Genomic DNA, 15,580 nt, shown 5'->3' with positions numbered 1-15,580 from the left:
GGTGTTAACGACTAAGATAACAAATAGTATTAATGTCACCTAGTTGTTATTAAGGACTAAAATGACAAATTGTATTAAAGTCACCTATGTGCTATTAAGGACTAAGATGACAAATAGTATTATGTCACCCAGGGGTTTTTAGGGATTAAGAAGACAAAAAGTATTAATATCACCCCGCTGTTATTAGGGACTGCGATGACAAATAGTATTAATTTCACCCATGTATTATTAGGGGTTTATGACGACCAGTGGCGTCACAAGGGGGGTGCGGTGGGTGCGGGCCGCACCTGGTGTCACCCTCCAAGGGGGTGACACCAAAATCCGACTCATCACCGCCCCCCGCTCAGCAGGTCCTGCCCTGCAGGGAGATGCCAGGCTGGAGAGGCGCTCTCCCTGCAGCAGCTGCTGAGACAGTTTTTGCTTCTGCCGGCTGCCGCTGCGCCTGTCACAGTGAGACAGCCAGCGGCAGCCTTCTATACAGTAAGTGCGGCTGAGCTCCTCATGCAGTCCCCTCCATGTGGGGCGGGGGTGCGAGTGCTAGAGGACAGGGGGCTGATTACTGATCAGCCTGGCTGAAGCCGCTGGGGTGGATGGATGGCAGCTGAGCTTCTGCTCGTCGCTGCTGTCTGATAGATCGTCACGCTGGGAACAAGCAGGGACAGTCTACAAAACATTTTTCCAGTGTTCAAGTGTATTCAGACACTGTTGATTACACTTGAATACTGACAAGTAGTTTGTACACGGTCCCTGCTTCTTCCCAGCATGACCCTCTGACCTCTCAGTCAGCTAGGATGAGAAGGAACTGGGAGACAGCAGCAGCCAGCACAGGGTATACAGTAGGTGTAATGGGATGTAAATAATTCAATGAGGGAGGAGGGGGGGCATTACCTGTCATTGTGTGTGTGTGTTTGTTATGTTAGACCTGTGCCTGCAGGGGCTGTGTTGTCCCTGTCCTTTATTTCCTACTCCATACCCCTAACCATAACCCCTAACCCTCCCTCCCCAGTGCCTAAACCTAACCTCCTCCTCCCTGCACCCTAACCCTCCCCTCCTAGTGCCTAACCCTCCCCTCCTAGTGTCTAACCCTAACCTCCCCCTCCCCACACCTTAATACTCTCCCCTAGTGCCTATCCCTAACCCTCTCGTCTAGTGCCTAACCCTTTCACCTCTAGTGCATAACCCTATCCCTCCCCACCTAGTGCCTAACCCTCCCCCCTGGTGCCTAAACCTAACCTCCCCTCCCTAAACCTAATGCCAGGTACACACTAGAAGATATGTACATATCGGGCATATCGGCCAGTGTGTACCCGCTATGTCACTGACAAGGGTTGCTCCCACGTTTCGTCAGCGACATTGCCCATCAGACCTAGGGGGATGATATACTTATTCAATGGGGGAGGGTGTATTTGTTTTTAACTTGGGGAGGTAATACTGTCTATGCTGGGGATGGTGATTGATGTAGCGTTCCCGCTAGGCTGTTTTAGCGGGGCGCGGCGCCCTGCCCTCCTTCTGGAGGGCAAAAAGCGCCCTGCCCTCACAGCCTGCGGGAGCCGTTCTCACCCGCGGGACGCAGTGTCCCGCGGGTGGACAAACATGCGGTGACCCGGTCACCGCCGGAGAATAGACGCCTATTCTCCCTTTCTGCAGCGCTTGGGGGCTGCCCAGCATGTCCGTAAGCGCCGGGCACGCCCCCAAGTATGACGAAAAGGGGACGCATCTTATAGACACGCCCCCTTTTCGTAACCACGCCCCCTTTTCGGACGCACAACATTGCCCTCTCTAGCTCCGGCGCCCTGCCTGCCGCCGGAGCTAGAGGGAACACTATTGATGTATGTGCGTGGGTATAATTATTGTGTTTCTGTGTGTATAAGGGGTGTATTCATATTATGTGTTATATGTGGGTCAATGATGGTCTCTGCATTATCTGGCATTCACTGTGACTCTCTACATTATCTGGCGGTTACTACGACGCTCTCTGTACTATCTGGCGGTCACTGCAATCTACAGGGCACCACTATTGGGGGCATTGTGTAAGTGTGATTGCTGGACTGGTATTTGGGGAGAGTTCGTGGAGCTGCATATTAATTTTTTTTTTTTTGGAGGGGGGGGTGTCACCATGAGTTATAGCACCGGGTGACACCAGCCCTAGTGACGCCTCTGATGATGACAATTAGTATTAATGTAACCCAGGTGTTTTTAGGGACTAAGATGACAAATAGTTTTCATGTCACCTAGGTGTTGTTAGGGGACTATGATGACAAATAGTTTTAATGTCACCCAGGTGCTGTTAGGGACTAAGATGACAAAAAGTATTAATGTCACCCAGGTGTTATTAGGGACAAAGATGACAAATAGTATTAATGACACCCATGTGTTATTAGGGACTTAGATGACAAATAGTATTATATTAACCCAAGTGTTATTAGGGGACTAAGATGACAAATAATATTAATGTCACCCAGGTGTTATAAGGGACTAAGATGACAAATAGTATTAAAGTCACCAAGGTGTTATTAAGGACTAAGATGACAAATAGTATTAATGTAACCCATGTGTTATGAGGGGACTAAGGGCCTGATTCAGACCCGGTCGCAAGCGCTGAGCGCTCACACCTGGGTCGATGGTGGCCCAGAGCGCATGCGCACGGCGGAGCCGGCTACGTCGTGCTCATGCGCGAGATCCGGATACCGATGGGCAATTTATCGCTCTGGGTCTCGCACCAAAGGGGGCGTGCTGTCAATGTTGAGTGACAGCAAGCCCCCTTTGGTGGGCGGGTCGGGGGGGTGGCTGCCCAGCCGGAGGCGTTCCCATGGGAACGTCCACCGTTTGGGGGTGGCCCCACTGACATCACAAGTGATGTCAATGGGAGAGCTTTCGGCTCTGTTTGAGCCGAAAGCTCTCTGGGGCTTGCGGCCACGAGACCCTACCACAAGGGTCTCGTTGCAAGCCCAATAGTCGCAATGGTCTTGACCATCGCGACCATCATCCTGGCCGCTCACTATAGCTGTGGGTGGTCACCCACAGCTATGCGAGCGGCCAGGAGGCCGTTCTTAAAAAATAAAAAAAAATAAAATAAAAAAGACCGGCCCTGATTCAACGCGAGTTCTCTGTCAGAGCGACCGGCTCTGAATCAGGCCCTTAGATGACAAATAATATTAATGTCGCCCGGGTGTTATTAGGGACTAAGGCCCTCATTCAGACCCACTCGCAAGCGGGCGCACGTACGTTAGGTGTACGTACAAAAATATTTAAATTCAAGGGCTCGCTCGTATTTTCGTTTGCATCTAAAAATCCTCCCCAAACTCAGACGACCCCTCCTCTAACTAACGAGCGTGCGAAATAGCGAGCGTACATCCCCGAAATGGCTTGAAGGGAACGCACGCACAAGTATAAACCGGAAGTGGCCATGTCAGATGTCGATTACCTGCTCCTTTATTCTGCCTACCTCCATCAATCGTATCATGCCAATCAATGTATCAATTAGCTTAATTGTTTTTTCTACTTCAGGGTCCATAGGGTATCCACAGGATACCTTGGGGTATAGGTGTGACGTCAGTCGCAGGGCACCAAAGAGTTAAGCTTTCAGCCTCCCAGGATGCACTAGGTCCCCCTCCTATACCCCGCCCCCGGGCCAAGGCACCTCAGTTTAGTTTGGTGCCCGGCCGGAGTCGGGTGCACCTGTTGGAGTGGGGGCAAGAAGAGCCCCTGAAGCTTTTTCTTCATGCAGCTGTGGCTGCACATCTGGATGAACAGCATGGACAGTCAGTCCTGACGTCCATGCTGTCTTCCCTACACCCCGCCGGTACCAGAACGCCGATACTGATCCGGGGATGCTGGTGGGCGTCTGGGGTCACAGCTAGCGGTGACCCCAGATGCTCCGGACCATGGCCGGATTCAAGGGGGACAGAGGTAAGCAGCGGGGTCCCGCGGTGGGTCCCCGCTGATCACATGGTCCTAAGTCCCCAGGCAGGGGGCTCCCTGGGGACTGGCTGCAGCGTGGAGCCAGGCGACCAACCTGCGCTTCCACTACCCCCTGGGACAGCGGACTGCAGCAGAGCGGTAGCGCTGCGGCGTCCCAGGGGTTAAATGCATGCCAGGGGAGCGCGCCTTCCCTGTCTCACAGCCGGCGCCTCCCCCGCTGCACACAGCCCTCTCTGCACTGTGCTGACTGGTCCTGTGTCAGCGCTCCTCCCCCAGGCCAGCTTCTCTCTGCTCCTCGGCGGCCATCTTCTCTGCAACGCATGGTGAACGCTGCTGGAAGTCTGGAAGGAAGCATCGTGGTCTGGGTCCCCCCGCATACCTCTCCTCCGCTGTGGCTCAGGTCTGTGTATGCAGCGCTGTGTCCTACCAGGCCCTGTGTCTGTGTAGTTGAGTGATCAGCGCTGTTAGTGCAGGAATTGTTATTTCTCTGCATTGTATGTGACTGTGCTAGCGCTGCCTGTAACTTTTCTTCTCTAAACTGTCAGCTTTATTACTGTCCCTGTTCTTTCTGCTAAAGCCCTTGCGGTGCGGTGCTGCAGGGTGGTCTCTCGCCTATTTAATACTTAATTGGTGAGTGAGGTCACATACGTGGTGCCATCATGTCTGAAAGTGATTTTCCCCTCCGGCTACAGTGTACCACGTGCAAAGTACCGTTAGCGGAGGGGGAGGGTAGCGCGGAGGGCCTTTGCCGGCAGTGTTTGTCCATGGCGCGGCCTATTACGGTTACAGCACCGGTACAGGAGCCGCCCTGGGCTTGTTTCGCTCAGGCGTTAACAGCTTTAGTGGGCCAGTTAGCTCCGCAGCCCGCGTTTACTCCGATGGGTTTGTCCCAGCAGTCTGTGGTGTCGTCACCCATGCAGGGGTTCCCACGACAATTGGTGGTACCCCACAGTCTCCCTATTTCCCCGCTCCCGGGTTCTCAGGAGCCAGCGTGGGTTAACTCCCTGACGAGTTCTGTACAGCACTTGTCGGATGTGTTGCAAGGGGAGTCTGTGATGCGGCCTCATAAAAGGCCGGTGGCGTCTCTGTCCGCTCCTTATGAGGATGACGAAGGGACGTCTGATGATGGGGAGATTCTGGATCCTTACGATCAGGAACCTCTCCATACTAAGGACGCTGATGCTAAGTCCAAAGTATATATTCCTGGACTTATTCGGGCGGTCCGCACAGCCTTGGTGATTGAGGACGAAGTTCCCCCAGCGGCTAAATCTAAGTATGCCTTTTTCAAAGATGTGAAGGGCGATGCCACAGTCTTTCCTCTTTCGGGTCAGTTGGTGGACCATTTAGAGGAGGCGTGGAAACAACCTGGCAAAAGATACCAGCCGCAGAGACGCCTGGCGGTGGCTTATCCGTTCGCGGATAATTATTTTGCTAAGTGGGAATCCCCTCCACAGGTGGATTCTCACGTGACCCGTCTTGTCCGTAGTGCCACATTGCCGATGCCATCCATGTCCTCACTTAAGGATGCTACGGACCGCAAGGTAGAAATCTGCCTGATGTCCGCTTATTCCCTTGCAGGGGGGGCAGCACGGCTGGCTATGGCCATTTGCTGGGTTGCCAGAGCGATGGAGCGCTGGGCGGATTCATTAGAGGCTTCTTTTGAATCCGACTGTCCGGCCGAACAGGCGGAGTTGATTGGCAATCTCCGTGATTCGGCCACCTACATCAACGAGGCGGCTCTAGACATTAGTACTCTGGTGTCTAGAATTTCTTCAGCAGCGGTAGCTGCTCGTCGCACCTTGTGGCTGCGATCCTGGAAGGCGGACGCAGATTCCAAGAAAGGTCTGGAAGCGTTGTCGTTTACCGGAGAAGTTCTCTTCGGTCCGGATCTGGATAAGATTGTGGCCACGCTGGCGGCAGCCAAATCTGCTTGTCTCCCGTCGGCCGCTGCTCCTTCTGGTTCCGGACCATCGTCCTTTCGGTCATCTAGGGCCCAGGGCAGGCCCAAACCACAGTCGTTTCCTCGACAGGCTGGCCCTAAGAAAGCGGTCAAGCCCCGGAAACAGGCATGGAGTACCAGACGTCCGGCCCCCAAGCCAGATGACAAGCCTGCGGCCTAACGGTCCAGGTCTCCCCTTGGGGGATCCCAGGGTGGGAGGCCGCCTGCTGCAGTTCTCCCGGTGTTGGTCGTTCACTACGACAGACACTTGGGTTCTGGAGGTGGTCTCCCACGGGTACGCCCTCTCCTTCCGGCACAGACCCCCGGCTCGATTCTTCACCACGGGTCTACCATCAGACCGGAACAAGGCTACGGAGCTGCGGAAGGTATTGCACACTATGCTCCAGGCTGGAGTTATAGTGCCTGTTCCATTCTCCCAGAGGGGCCAGGGTTTCTATTCAAATCTATTTTTGGTACAGAAACCCAATGGGTCATATCGTCCGATTCTCAACCTCAAAGCACTCAACAAGTCTTTGCGGGTCCCGAAGTTTCGGATGGAGACCCTACGGTCCATCATTCTGGCGCTGGAACCTGGGGACTACATGGTGTCATTGGACATACAGGACGCTTACCTGCATGTCCCTATTCTTTTGCGCCATCAAGAGTTCCTTCGGTTTGCAATCCGCAGCGACCACTTCCAGTTTCGGGCGTTACCTTTTGGCCTGGCGACAGCACCACGTGTTTTCACCAAGGTGATGGCGGTCATGGCGGCTTCTCTGCGGCTGCAAGGAGTCCGCATGTTGCCGTACTTGGACGACCTGTTATTGGTGGCAGGATCTCCAGAGCTCCTGTTACACCACTTGGACCTGACCATTGCACTGCTGCAACGGCACGGCTGGCTAATCAACTGGCAGAAGTCCACTCTAATCCCGTCTCGGAGGATTCTGCATCTTGGAGCCTTATTGGACTCGGGACAGCAAAGGATCTTCGTGACGGAGGACAAGATCTCTGCTTTACAGTCAAGGGTGCGCAGTTGTCTGCACAGCCGCCGGGTGTCCTTACACTCGGCGATGAGGTTACTGGGCTCCATGGTGTCGGTGTTCGACGTGGTGGAATACGCCCAGTTTCACTCCAGACCTCTGCAGCACCTGATCCTGTCCAAGTGGAACGGGCTGCCTCAGTCTCTGAAGTTCCAGACGATTGTGCTCACCCTGGAGGTTCGCCTGTCCCTTGCGTGGTGGTTAAAGACGACCCACCTCAACAAGGGACGTCCGTTCTGGGTTCCAAATTGGGTCCTGTTGACAACGGACGCCAGTCTTCGGGGCTGGGGAGCAGTTTCGGGTCCACACTTGTTCCAGGGCAGGTGGACGCCGACAGAAGCGGAGCTTCCAATAAATATCTTGGAACTCCGTGCGGTCTTCAATGCTCTCCTGCAGGCACAGCGGTTTCTCCAGGGTCACCCGGTGCAGGTCCAGTCGGACAATGCTACCACCGTGGCCTACATAAACAGGCAAGGAGGAACTCGCAGTCGGGCGGCTCTCGTAGAGGTCTCTCGGATCCTGGTTTGGGCGGAGCGCAATCTTCCGGCCATATCAGCGGTCTTCATCCCGGGAGTGCTAAATTGGGAGGCGGACTTTCTAAGTCGCCAGGACGTTCATCCAGGGGAATGGTCCCTGCACCCGGACGTTTTTCAACTACTGGTGGACAGGTGGGGTCTTCCAGAAATCGACCTCATGGCGTCCCGGCACAACAACAAGTTGCCGGTGTACGGGTCTCGCACAAGAGACGAAGGGGCGTCTCTGGTGGATGCTCTGTCCGTCCGGTGGACGTTCAGGTTCGCATACCTGTTCCCTCCGGTCTCCCTTCTTCCACGGGTAATCCAGAAATTCAAACAGGAAGGAGGGACGCTCCTGTTGATGGCTCCCGCGTGGCCCAGACGGCACTGGTTCTCAGACCTTCAGATTCTGTCCGTGGACAGTCCTCTGCGGTTGCCGCTACGACCGGACCTTCTGTCTCAGGGTCCTTGTCTTCACCCGGACCTGACTCGGCTGTCTTTGGCGGCGTGGCTGTTGAGACGGCCATGCTGAGGTCCCGGGGGTTTTCCAGCTCTGTGGTGCGTACCATGTTACGAGCTCGGAAACCGTCTTCCGCGAGGATATACCATCGCGTGTGGCATACGTTCTTCCAGTGGTGTCGACCGAGAGGTTATGCACCGCGGGAGTTTCGTCTGTCTCGGATTCTCGCCTTCCTGCAAGCGGGACTAGATCATGGGCTTCGCCTTGCTTCTTTGAAGGTACAGGTTTCGGCCCTATCTGTCTAGTTTCACCGTAGGATTGCTACAATCCCGGATGTGCGCACCTTTATGCAAGGTGTTCTCCGTATTCAGCCGCCCTTTGTTCCACCTGTGGCGCCTTGGGATTTGGCTGTGGTCCTGAGGGCTCTCCAAGGACCGCCGTTTGAACCACTGGGCTCAGTGGATATTAAATGGCTAACAGCTAAGACTGTTTTCCTTCTGGCCATTGCTTCGGCCAGACGTGTTTCTGAGTTAGGGGCTCTTTCTTGTAGACCCCCTTTCTTGGTTTTTCATGGGAACAGGGCAGTGCTCCGCACTCGGCCCGAGTTTCTTCCCAAAGTTGTTTCCCAGTTTCATGTTAACGAGGAAATAGTTGTTCCGGCCTTTAACTCACCGGGTCTTTCTGTGGGTGAGGCCTCTTTGGATGTTGTGCGGGCCTTAAGGACTTATGTTGACCGCACTTCTTCGTTTAGGAAGTCGGACGCTTTGTTTGTCCTCTATGGTTTCCGTAAAAAGGGTTGGCCTGCTTCAAAGCAAACTTTGGCAGCCTGGATCCGTATGGCTATTTCTGAAGCTTATCTTCATGAAGGCCTACCGGTCCCTCCTTCTCTGAAGGCTCATTCCACTAGGTCTGTGGGTCCTTCGTGGGCAGCTCGACGTGGTGCCTCGGCAGTTCAGATCTGCAAGGCTGCTACGTGGTCTTCTGTCCATACCTTAGTGAGGTATTACAGGTTTGACACCTTCGCCTCTCAGGATGCTTCCTTCGGGCGGCGGATTCTCCTTTCTGCACAGGAGCATCCCCACCCTTAAAGGATACTGCTTTGGGACATCCCCAAGGTATCCTGTGGATACCCTATGGACCCTGAAGTAGAAAATATGAGATATGGTAAGAACTTACCCTTGTTATCTCTATTTCTACGAAGTCCATAGGGTTCCACAGGACTCCCGCCCTGTCGCACCTGTGCTGCAGATGGGCTTTGCTCTGGTCACTGGTTTTCCGTCTCCCTCTGGTGAGAATGTGATTCTTGTATGTGTCCAGATCTTTGTTCTCTCTCTTCCTTCTCCTCCTCCGGCCTATGGCTTGGTAACTAACTGAGGTGCCTTGGCCCGGGGGCGGGGTATAGGAGGGGGACCTAGTGCATCCTGGGAGGCTGAAAGCTTAACTCTTTGGTGCCCTGCGACTGACGTCACACCTATACCCCAAGGTATCCTGTGGAACCCTATGGACTTAGTATAAATAGAGATAACAAGGGTAAGTTCTTACCATATCTCATATTTTTTTTTTCAACACAATGCAAGAAACTTTACTCTTGTCCGTGTTTGTGTTTACCCGCAGAATACGTACGGCTTAAACATTCGCTTTTATTGCTCAAAAAACATGTTAGCCACAATGAAACAATTGTTCTATTGCTGTGGATCCCCGCATATTTCCCGGGGTTCATTTCTTTATTTAAATTTGCTTACGCATGTCACTGCATCAAGCCTATCATAACTCTCCAGAGATTTCTGGCCCTGTCGAACACATGACTCATACACTAACCAATAAAATTGCTCCTGTTAATTTCCAAGATACATTAGCCAATCAGAAATTTTTTGCACACTTTATCAAAAATGTTTTTTATGAAAAACACCATTGCCATCATGAGAGCCTCCGCATTCACCAGGCGTGAGCTGCTGGTGCTAACGGAGGTGATGGATCGGCGTATCACCAGCCAGCCTCCACCCATCACCAACCGGCAGAAGCGTTCCGCGTATGCGGAGGCACGGGCCCGCCTGCGCTCCTTCGGCTCACGCCGCAACATCGGCCAGCTGGAGCGCAGGTGGTCTGACCTGCAACGGCGAACGCCCCGCTTGCTGGCATGCTTTCGCATGCAGATAGTGGAAAGTAAGTGTTATGTATTGTGGTTTTCATGTTTGTCTTTGTGGGGCAAACTGCGTGTGCATGTTTTCATGTCTGTCCTATTTATTCATTCTCCTCATATCTGCATGGCCATGTTTTCCCTCTATTTGTGATATATTCATTCTACTCATATTTGCATGTTTTTTGTTGGTGGTGGGTGATTTTAAAATGTGATTTGGCCAGGATTTGGCCAGAAACTAACCACAATTTGTTTGACATCTTTTAGGGGGACAGCCAAGACTACGCCGTCACCCTCCGGCCAGACGGCGTTCCCGCCCACTCTCACCAACCCCCAGCCAACACTCCACCCCAAATAATTCCCCTATTCCCCCCTCCTCCCAAGCCTTCCAAGACCCTCTCCCGGAACTGTCGGGCCTCCTTCCCCTCCGTCCCCCTTCCCCCTCTCCTCCAACCACCCCTCTTCCAATTACCCCCTCCCCGGAGTCCGTGATAACCCCGCCCCGTTCTTTGGGGAATGAAGGCTCCTCCGAGGATGAAGATGGAGGGACTTCCGGATCTGCCGTTTTGGCTACCGGTATGTTTTTCTTTCGCGTTTTTTGTAACCACAAACTGTTTGTATGTAATCATGTGTCGTTCCTTTATTCGTGATTTGTGGGTTGTTTTTTGGTGATTCAGCAGTTTGCCTTTACCTCTTCCTGCTGATTTCAACATACACATATCACACCTGTGGGTATTTCGACATAGGCCTTGTAATTTTTGCAGCACCCCTTTTTTTTTAATTTTTGGTTTTGGAGTGATTTCGTTGTGTTTTTGTTTTTTTAATGTGGATTCCCTATTGTTTTATTAATCCACACACTTTTCTCACCCACAGAGGAACAGAGGCGTCGGCAAGAGGTCGAAGAATGTGTGGCACACATGCGCCAAAATGTAATCGGGGTGCTTGTGGCCCTTGACCGGCTGTCTGGCATCCTTCGGCAGTAGTTTTTTTTTTTTTTTATCTTTTTCAAAATAAATTGTTTATTTCTAATATACGTTCTGCCTTATTCGTTTTTTCAAAACCAAAGATAGTTAACCCTGACATAAGTAGACTGTTCCTGCAAGGTTTTGCATTTTTTTTAAATTAGATTGGGTTTTGTATTTGTATGTAAAACACCCTCAAGAAACACATAACAGTAACAATGTCATTTCCCTTTTTGTGTGTAGTGTCAATTAGATATTTCTACATTTTACAGGTTCCTAGTTGGTGGGCAAGCTGCTTAGGCGAATCTTACAAAGCCAAATGATTGGACAGGCTTCCTTTTGGTGTGGGTTGGGAACCTGAAAACATATTTCATTTTTGCTCAACTGGCGTCAGTACTGGATTACCCCTTAGTCAAATGTAAGGTGTGTTAACCTGGTTAAACTTGCTGGTAACGTCCAAAAAAAGGAAGAACATTTAACTCTCCAAACATTTATTCACAACATAACTGAGAAATCAAAATGGTCACTCACAAAAAAAACACACAGTGATAATCTCAAATACAACACATACCAATAAAAAAAAAACCAAAATCAACAAATCAAGAACTGGTTGAGGAAGGACCATGCCAAAATGATTCCACAAACATGGCGTTGCGATATGGGTTCCAGAATATATTCCCAAAATGACCAGATCCAGGTTTGGTAAGGGTAGCATGAAGTAGTGAGCGTTGTAGTGCCAAAGATTATGTGAACAAACCGAAGATGGTGAAAAAAAGAAAACAAAATTAGTTGTTCGCAAACAAACACAAACACATTAGGTATAAACACTGTTTTGTTAAAACTTACCTAAAAACTCTGGCCACCACATCATCGCGTATGGCCCCCCCCACATACTGACCTCCGACCAACCTCGGGGGGGGCCATCCTCAGGTAAGGCATCCTCTGGCTGCATTGGGACACCACTCCTTATGGCGATGTTGTGAAATATCCCACACAGGACCACAATTTTCGACACCATATCCGGCAAATACATGAGCTCGCCACCAGAGCGGTGGAGGCATCGGAATCGGCCTTTTAAAAGGCCGATACAGCGCTCCACCACTTGCCTGGTGGCTGTAAGTGCGGAATTAAACGCACTTTGTGGGCCTGGTGTGGGAGCCAAATAAGGAGTAAGCAGCCAGGACATGCAAGGATATCCACTGTCTCCTATGGAAAGAATTGACAACATCAGGAACACTGTGTATCAAGCTTAACATTGTTATGTACTAAAGGTCTCCACTTACCCAGAAGCCACGCATCACCAGCTTGGAGGTTGGTTAATTTGTGCCATATCCCTGATTGCCGGATGACGAAGGAGTCATGAGCACTTCCGGGTAATTTAGCATTCAGGGACAGGATCTGGAGGGAGGCATCACATACCACCATTACATTCAGGGAGTGATAGTGTTTCCTGTTTCGAAATATGGCCTCCAGCCGTGCTGGAGGCTGAAGTGGTATGTGAGTACCATCCACAACCCCTATGATGTGTGGGAAGCCAGCTATTTGGTAAAAATTGGCCTTGGCCACACTAAGGGCACCCATATCCAAAGGCATTTGAATAAAATGATAGAGGTGCTTGAAAAGTGCCTCCATCACTGCCCTCAGGATCCGGGAAAAGGAGGATTGGGAGATGCCCGCCACTATTCCCACCGTTGTTTGAAATGATCCTGAGGCACAGAAATGTAACACCGCCATAAATTGCGTAAGTGGTGGTATTGCTGTTGGACTGTCAATTTGCCGCTCAAGATCACTTTCTATTAATGAGAGTGTCTATGATGATTTTGGGAGGTAGACGGTAGCGTCTTAAAACCTCATCATCGGGCATTCCAAAAAGGGTGACACGTGTTCGAAATATCTGGGGCCTTGCATGCCTACGATGCCTACGCCTGGGACGAGATTGAGGTTGGTCGGCTTCCGGGAGCATGGCCAGAACAATCCGCCCCAGATCAACCTGAAATTCAAAGATTTCAAATTAAGGCTTTTGACCCACCCCAAAACTATATTAAAACAACTTAGCTTGATGATACCATCCATTGCTGCTTACATGCCGGTGTATTGTAATGATACGTCCAAACTGAAAATAAACACCAAAATTATTTGACACATTTCACTCTGTGCATTTTTGTTTATAAATTTTGTGCTAGACCAAAGTTAAAATATGCCAAACACCCATTTAGCAAAACAGCAAAGCGACATTTAACACAGTACATCAAAATGGGTCGAAATGTTGGCACCAAAAGCGAAAGAGAAACCACCAAAAAGTTAGAATGATTATTAAGCAGTTAAAAATGCGCAAATTAGTTCGCTAATACAAGTCACAAGAGTAACTACTAAAAATGCACTAATTAGTTCGCTATTACAAGTCACAAGAGTAACTACTAAAAATGCGCTAATTAGTTCGCTAATACAAGTCACAAGAGTAACTACTAAAAATGCACTAATTAGTTCGCTAATACAAGTCACAAGAGTAACTACTAAAAATGCACTAATTAGTTCGCTAATACAAGTCACAAGAGTAACTACTAAAAATGCGCTAATTAGTTCGCTAATACAAGTCACAAGAGTAACTACTAAAAATGCACTAATTAGTTCGCTAATACAAGTCACAAGAGTAACTACTAAAAATGCACTAATTAGTTAGCAAATACAAGATAAAAAATGGACTTACCAAGAGCAAATATATAAGAGTCAAAATCAAAAGGTCTTTTGGGTCGAAAATAATCAAAATCTAAAATAGAAGAAATTATGGTTCCAAAAATTACACAAAATAAGAAACACAATGAAACAACAATTGAGCAAAAGTTAGACTTCACAAAACTTACCAAATCAAGAAACGAGGTCCCAAAAATATAAACCAACAAAGATAACGGAAAATAAAAACGCAAATCTAACCAACAAACGAATCTCCAACCGCCAACTCCTTTCTACGCAATCAATAAACTCCAGCCAAGATAACCTCCAACAATCCAAAAACGCCACCTCGACTTGAGACACACCAAGCCATAAATAGTGTTTCGTTTCCCGCTCAAATTAAGGAGGGATCATAGGGCCGCACAATCAATGATGCAGCCGCAAAATAAGGACGCATGTATAAATACGTCACGAAAACACATTCAAATTCTGGTGTATTTCTTGTTTGGACCTCTGACATGGCGACAGACCAGGGAAAAAATGCCCAAGAGTCAGGCGGTAAGTCTTTCATGCATTTTGGATCGATGATTAATTTGAAACATAAGATTAGGCAAGTTGTGATTTTGTGAATTCTGTAAATTTACACAAATAGGTGAGGAGGATGACATGGAAGAGGCTGCTGGGCCCAGTATTCCGGCCAAAGCGGCCAAAAAAAAAAGGCAGCCACATTTCACAAGAAAGGAGATGGAGGTTTTGATCCAGAAATGTGTGAACATCCTGCCACAGGCAGACAGGAATATGAGTCTAAGCCAGAAGTGGAGAATGTGGGAAGAGGTAGCCGTTGCTGTCAATAGGGTGGGTGATTATGTCCGTCTAGCCCGGGATGTCAAACGGCGGTAAGTAAACCCTTGCCCCCCCTAAAAACAAACCCCATTTTAAACCAAAGGATAATGGCTTCCATTTTTCCCCACAGATGGGCCGACTTCAAATATCGCCTAAAGCAAAAACTTGCGGACAGGGCTAGGCATGCAAGGGGGACAGGTGGGGGTCCCACCCCTGTGTCATTGGAGTTGACGGATTTAGAAGAGCTGGCACAGGGGTGTGTGCAGCCTGTGGAGGTGTTTGGCGTGTCCAACATGGATACGGACACGCCAGACTTTGCGGCTCCTCATGTTGTCCCAGGTAAATCTTTGGATGTCATCAACTCTGAAATGTTATTGTGCCAATATGTAGATTGTAATGTGAGGCTTTTCTCTTTTTTCCTAACAGAGACACAGGCGGATGAGTCTGCTCCAGAGGGGAGCCTTGGCCGCCGAATTTCTGCTGGCTCTGCAGGGGAGGAACCAGTACATCCGGCTGAGGACCCTGCAGAAGCCAGTCCAGGGCAATCCCCCTCGCAGGCAGTGGCCCTCCTCACAGAACTCAATTTCAAATCGGATTCCCATACGGAGATTCTGCAGAGGATGGACGCCAGTCTGGTACGGGTTGCTGAGGCCCTGGAGCAAAATGCTGCGGCCAACGTGACCATTGGTCAGGCCCTGGCGGAAAATACCAGGGCCAACATCCGCATCGCCAATGCCCTGGAGCAGCTCGTTCGCCAGCACATGGTGGAGCCGACCTCCCTTCCTGCCGGAACATCAGGATCCTCCACCTCTGGCGCAACATCAGCCAATCCTCCAAATGTGCCTAGCCCTGTGCCTAGTCCAGAGGCCACAACATCTGCCTCTGGACAGGCCAGCCCGATGACATCCCGGACCCGGTCTGGCGCCCTCCCTCCCCCATCCAAACGGGTGAAAAAACGGTGACAGCAATGGTGACTTTTCCCACAATCCTTCTGTGCTTGGCTCATATTCCTTTCTGGGCCAAACTTCCCTCTCCTTTCTTGTGAAATGTTTTTATTTTTTTGTTGTATGTTTATGTCAACAGTTATGTTGGG

At 50.3% G+C, this 15,580-nt stretch overlaps 1 long non-coding RNA gene across 2 annotated transcripts; it reads left to right on the top strand.

Annotated features, from left to right (window-relative positions):
- Positions 1-767: 767 nt before the first annotated feature.
- LOC148535498 (uncharacterized) lies at positions 768-10,983 on the top strand. 2 transcript variants are annotated; one of them, XR_015875504.1, is made up of 3 exons: positions 768-836; positions 10,280-10,588; positions 10,886-10,983. It is a non-coding gene; the product is annotated as an uncharacterized LOC148535498 (long non-coding RNA). The 2 variants fall into 2 exon arrangements; XR_015875506.1 differs by having other exon boundaries at positions 773-829.
- Positions 10,984-15,580: the final 4,597 nt, after the last annotated feature.

Source organism: Taudactylus pleione, unplaced genomic scaffold (genome assembly GCF_031769625.1).
Source record: "Taudactylus pleione unplaced genomic scaffold, aTauple2 ptg000051l, whole genome shotgun sequence".
In the NCBI taxonomy this organism is placed as follows: domain Eukaryota; kingdom Metazoa; phylum Chordata; class Amphibia; order Anura; family Myobatrachidae; genus Taudactylus; species Taudactylus pleione.
Note: the sequence above shows the minus strand (reverse complement) of the source record. Positions and strands in the feature narration are given on the sequence as shown.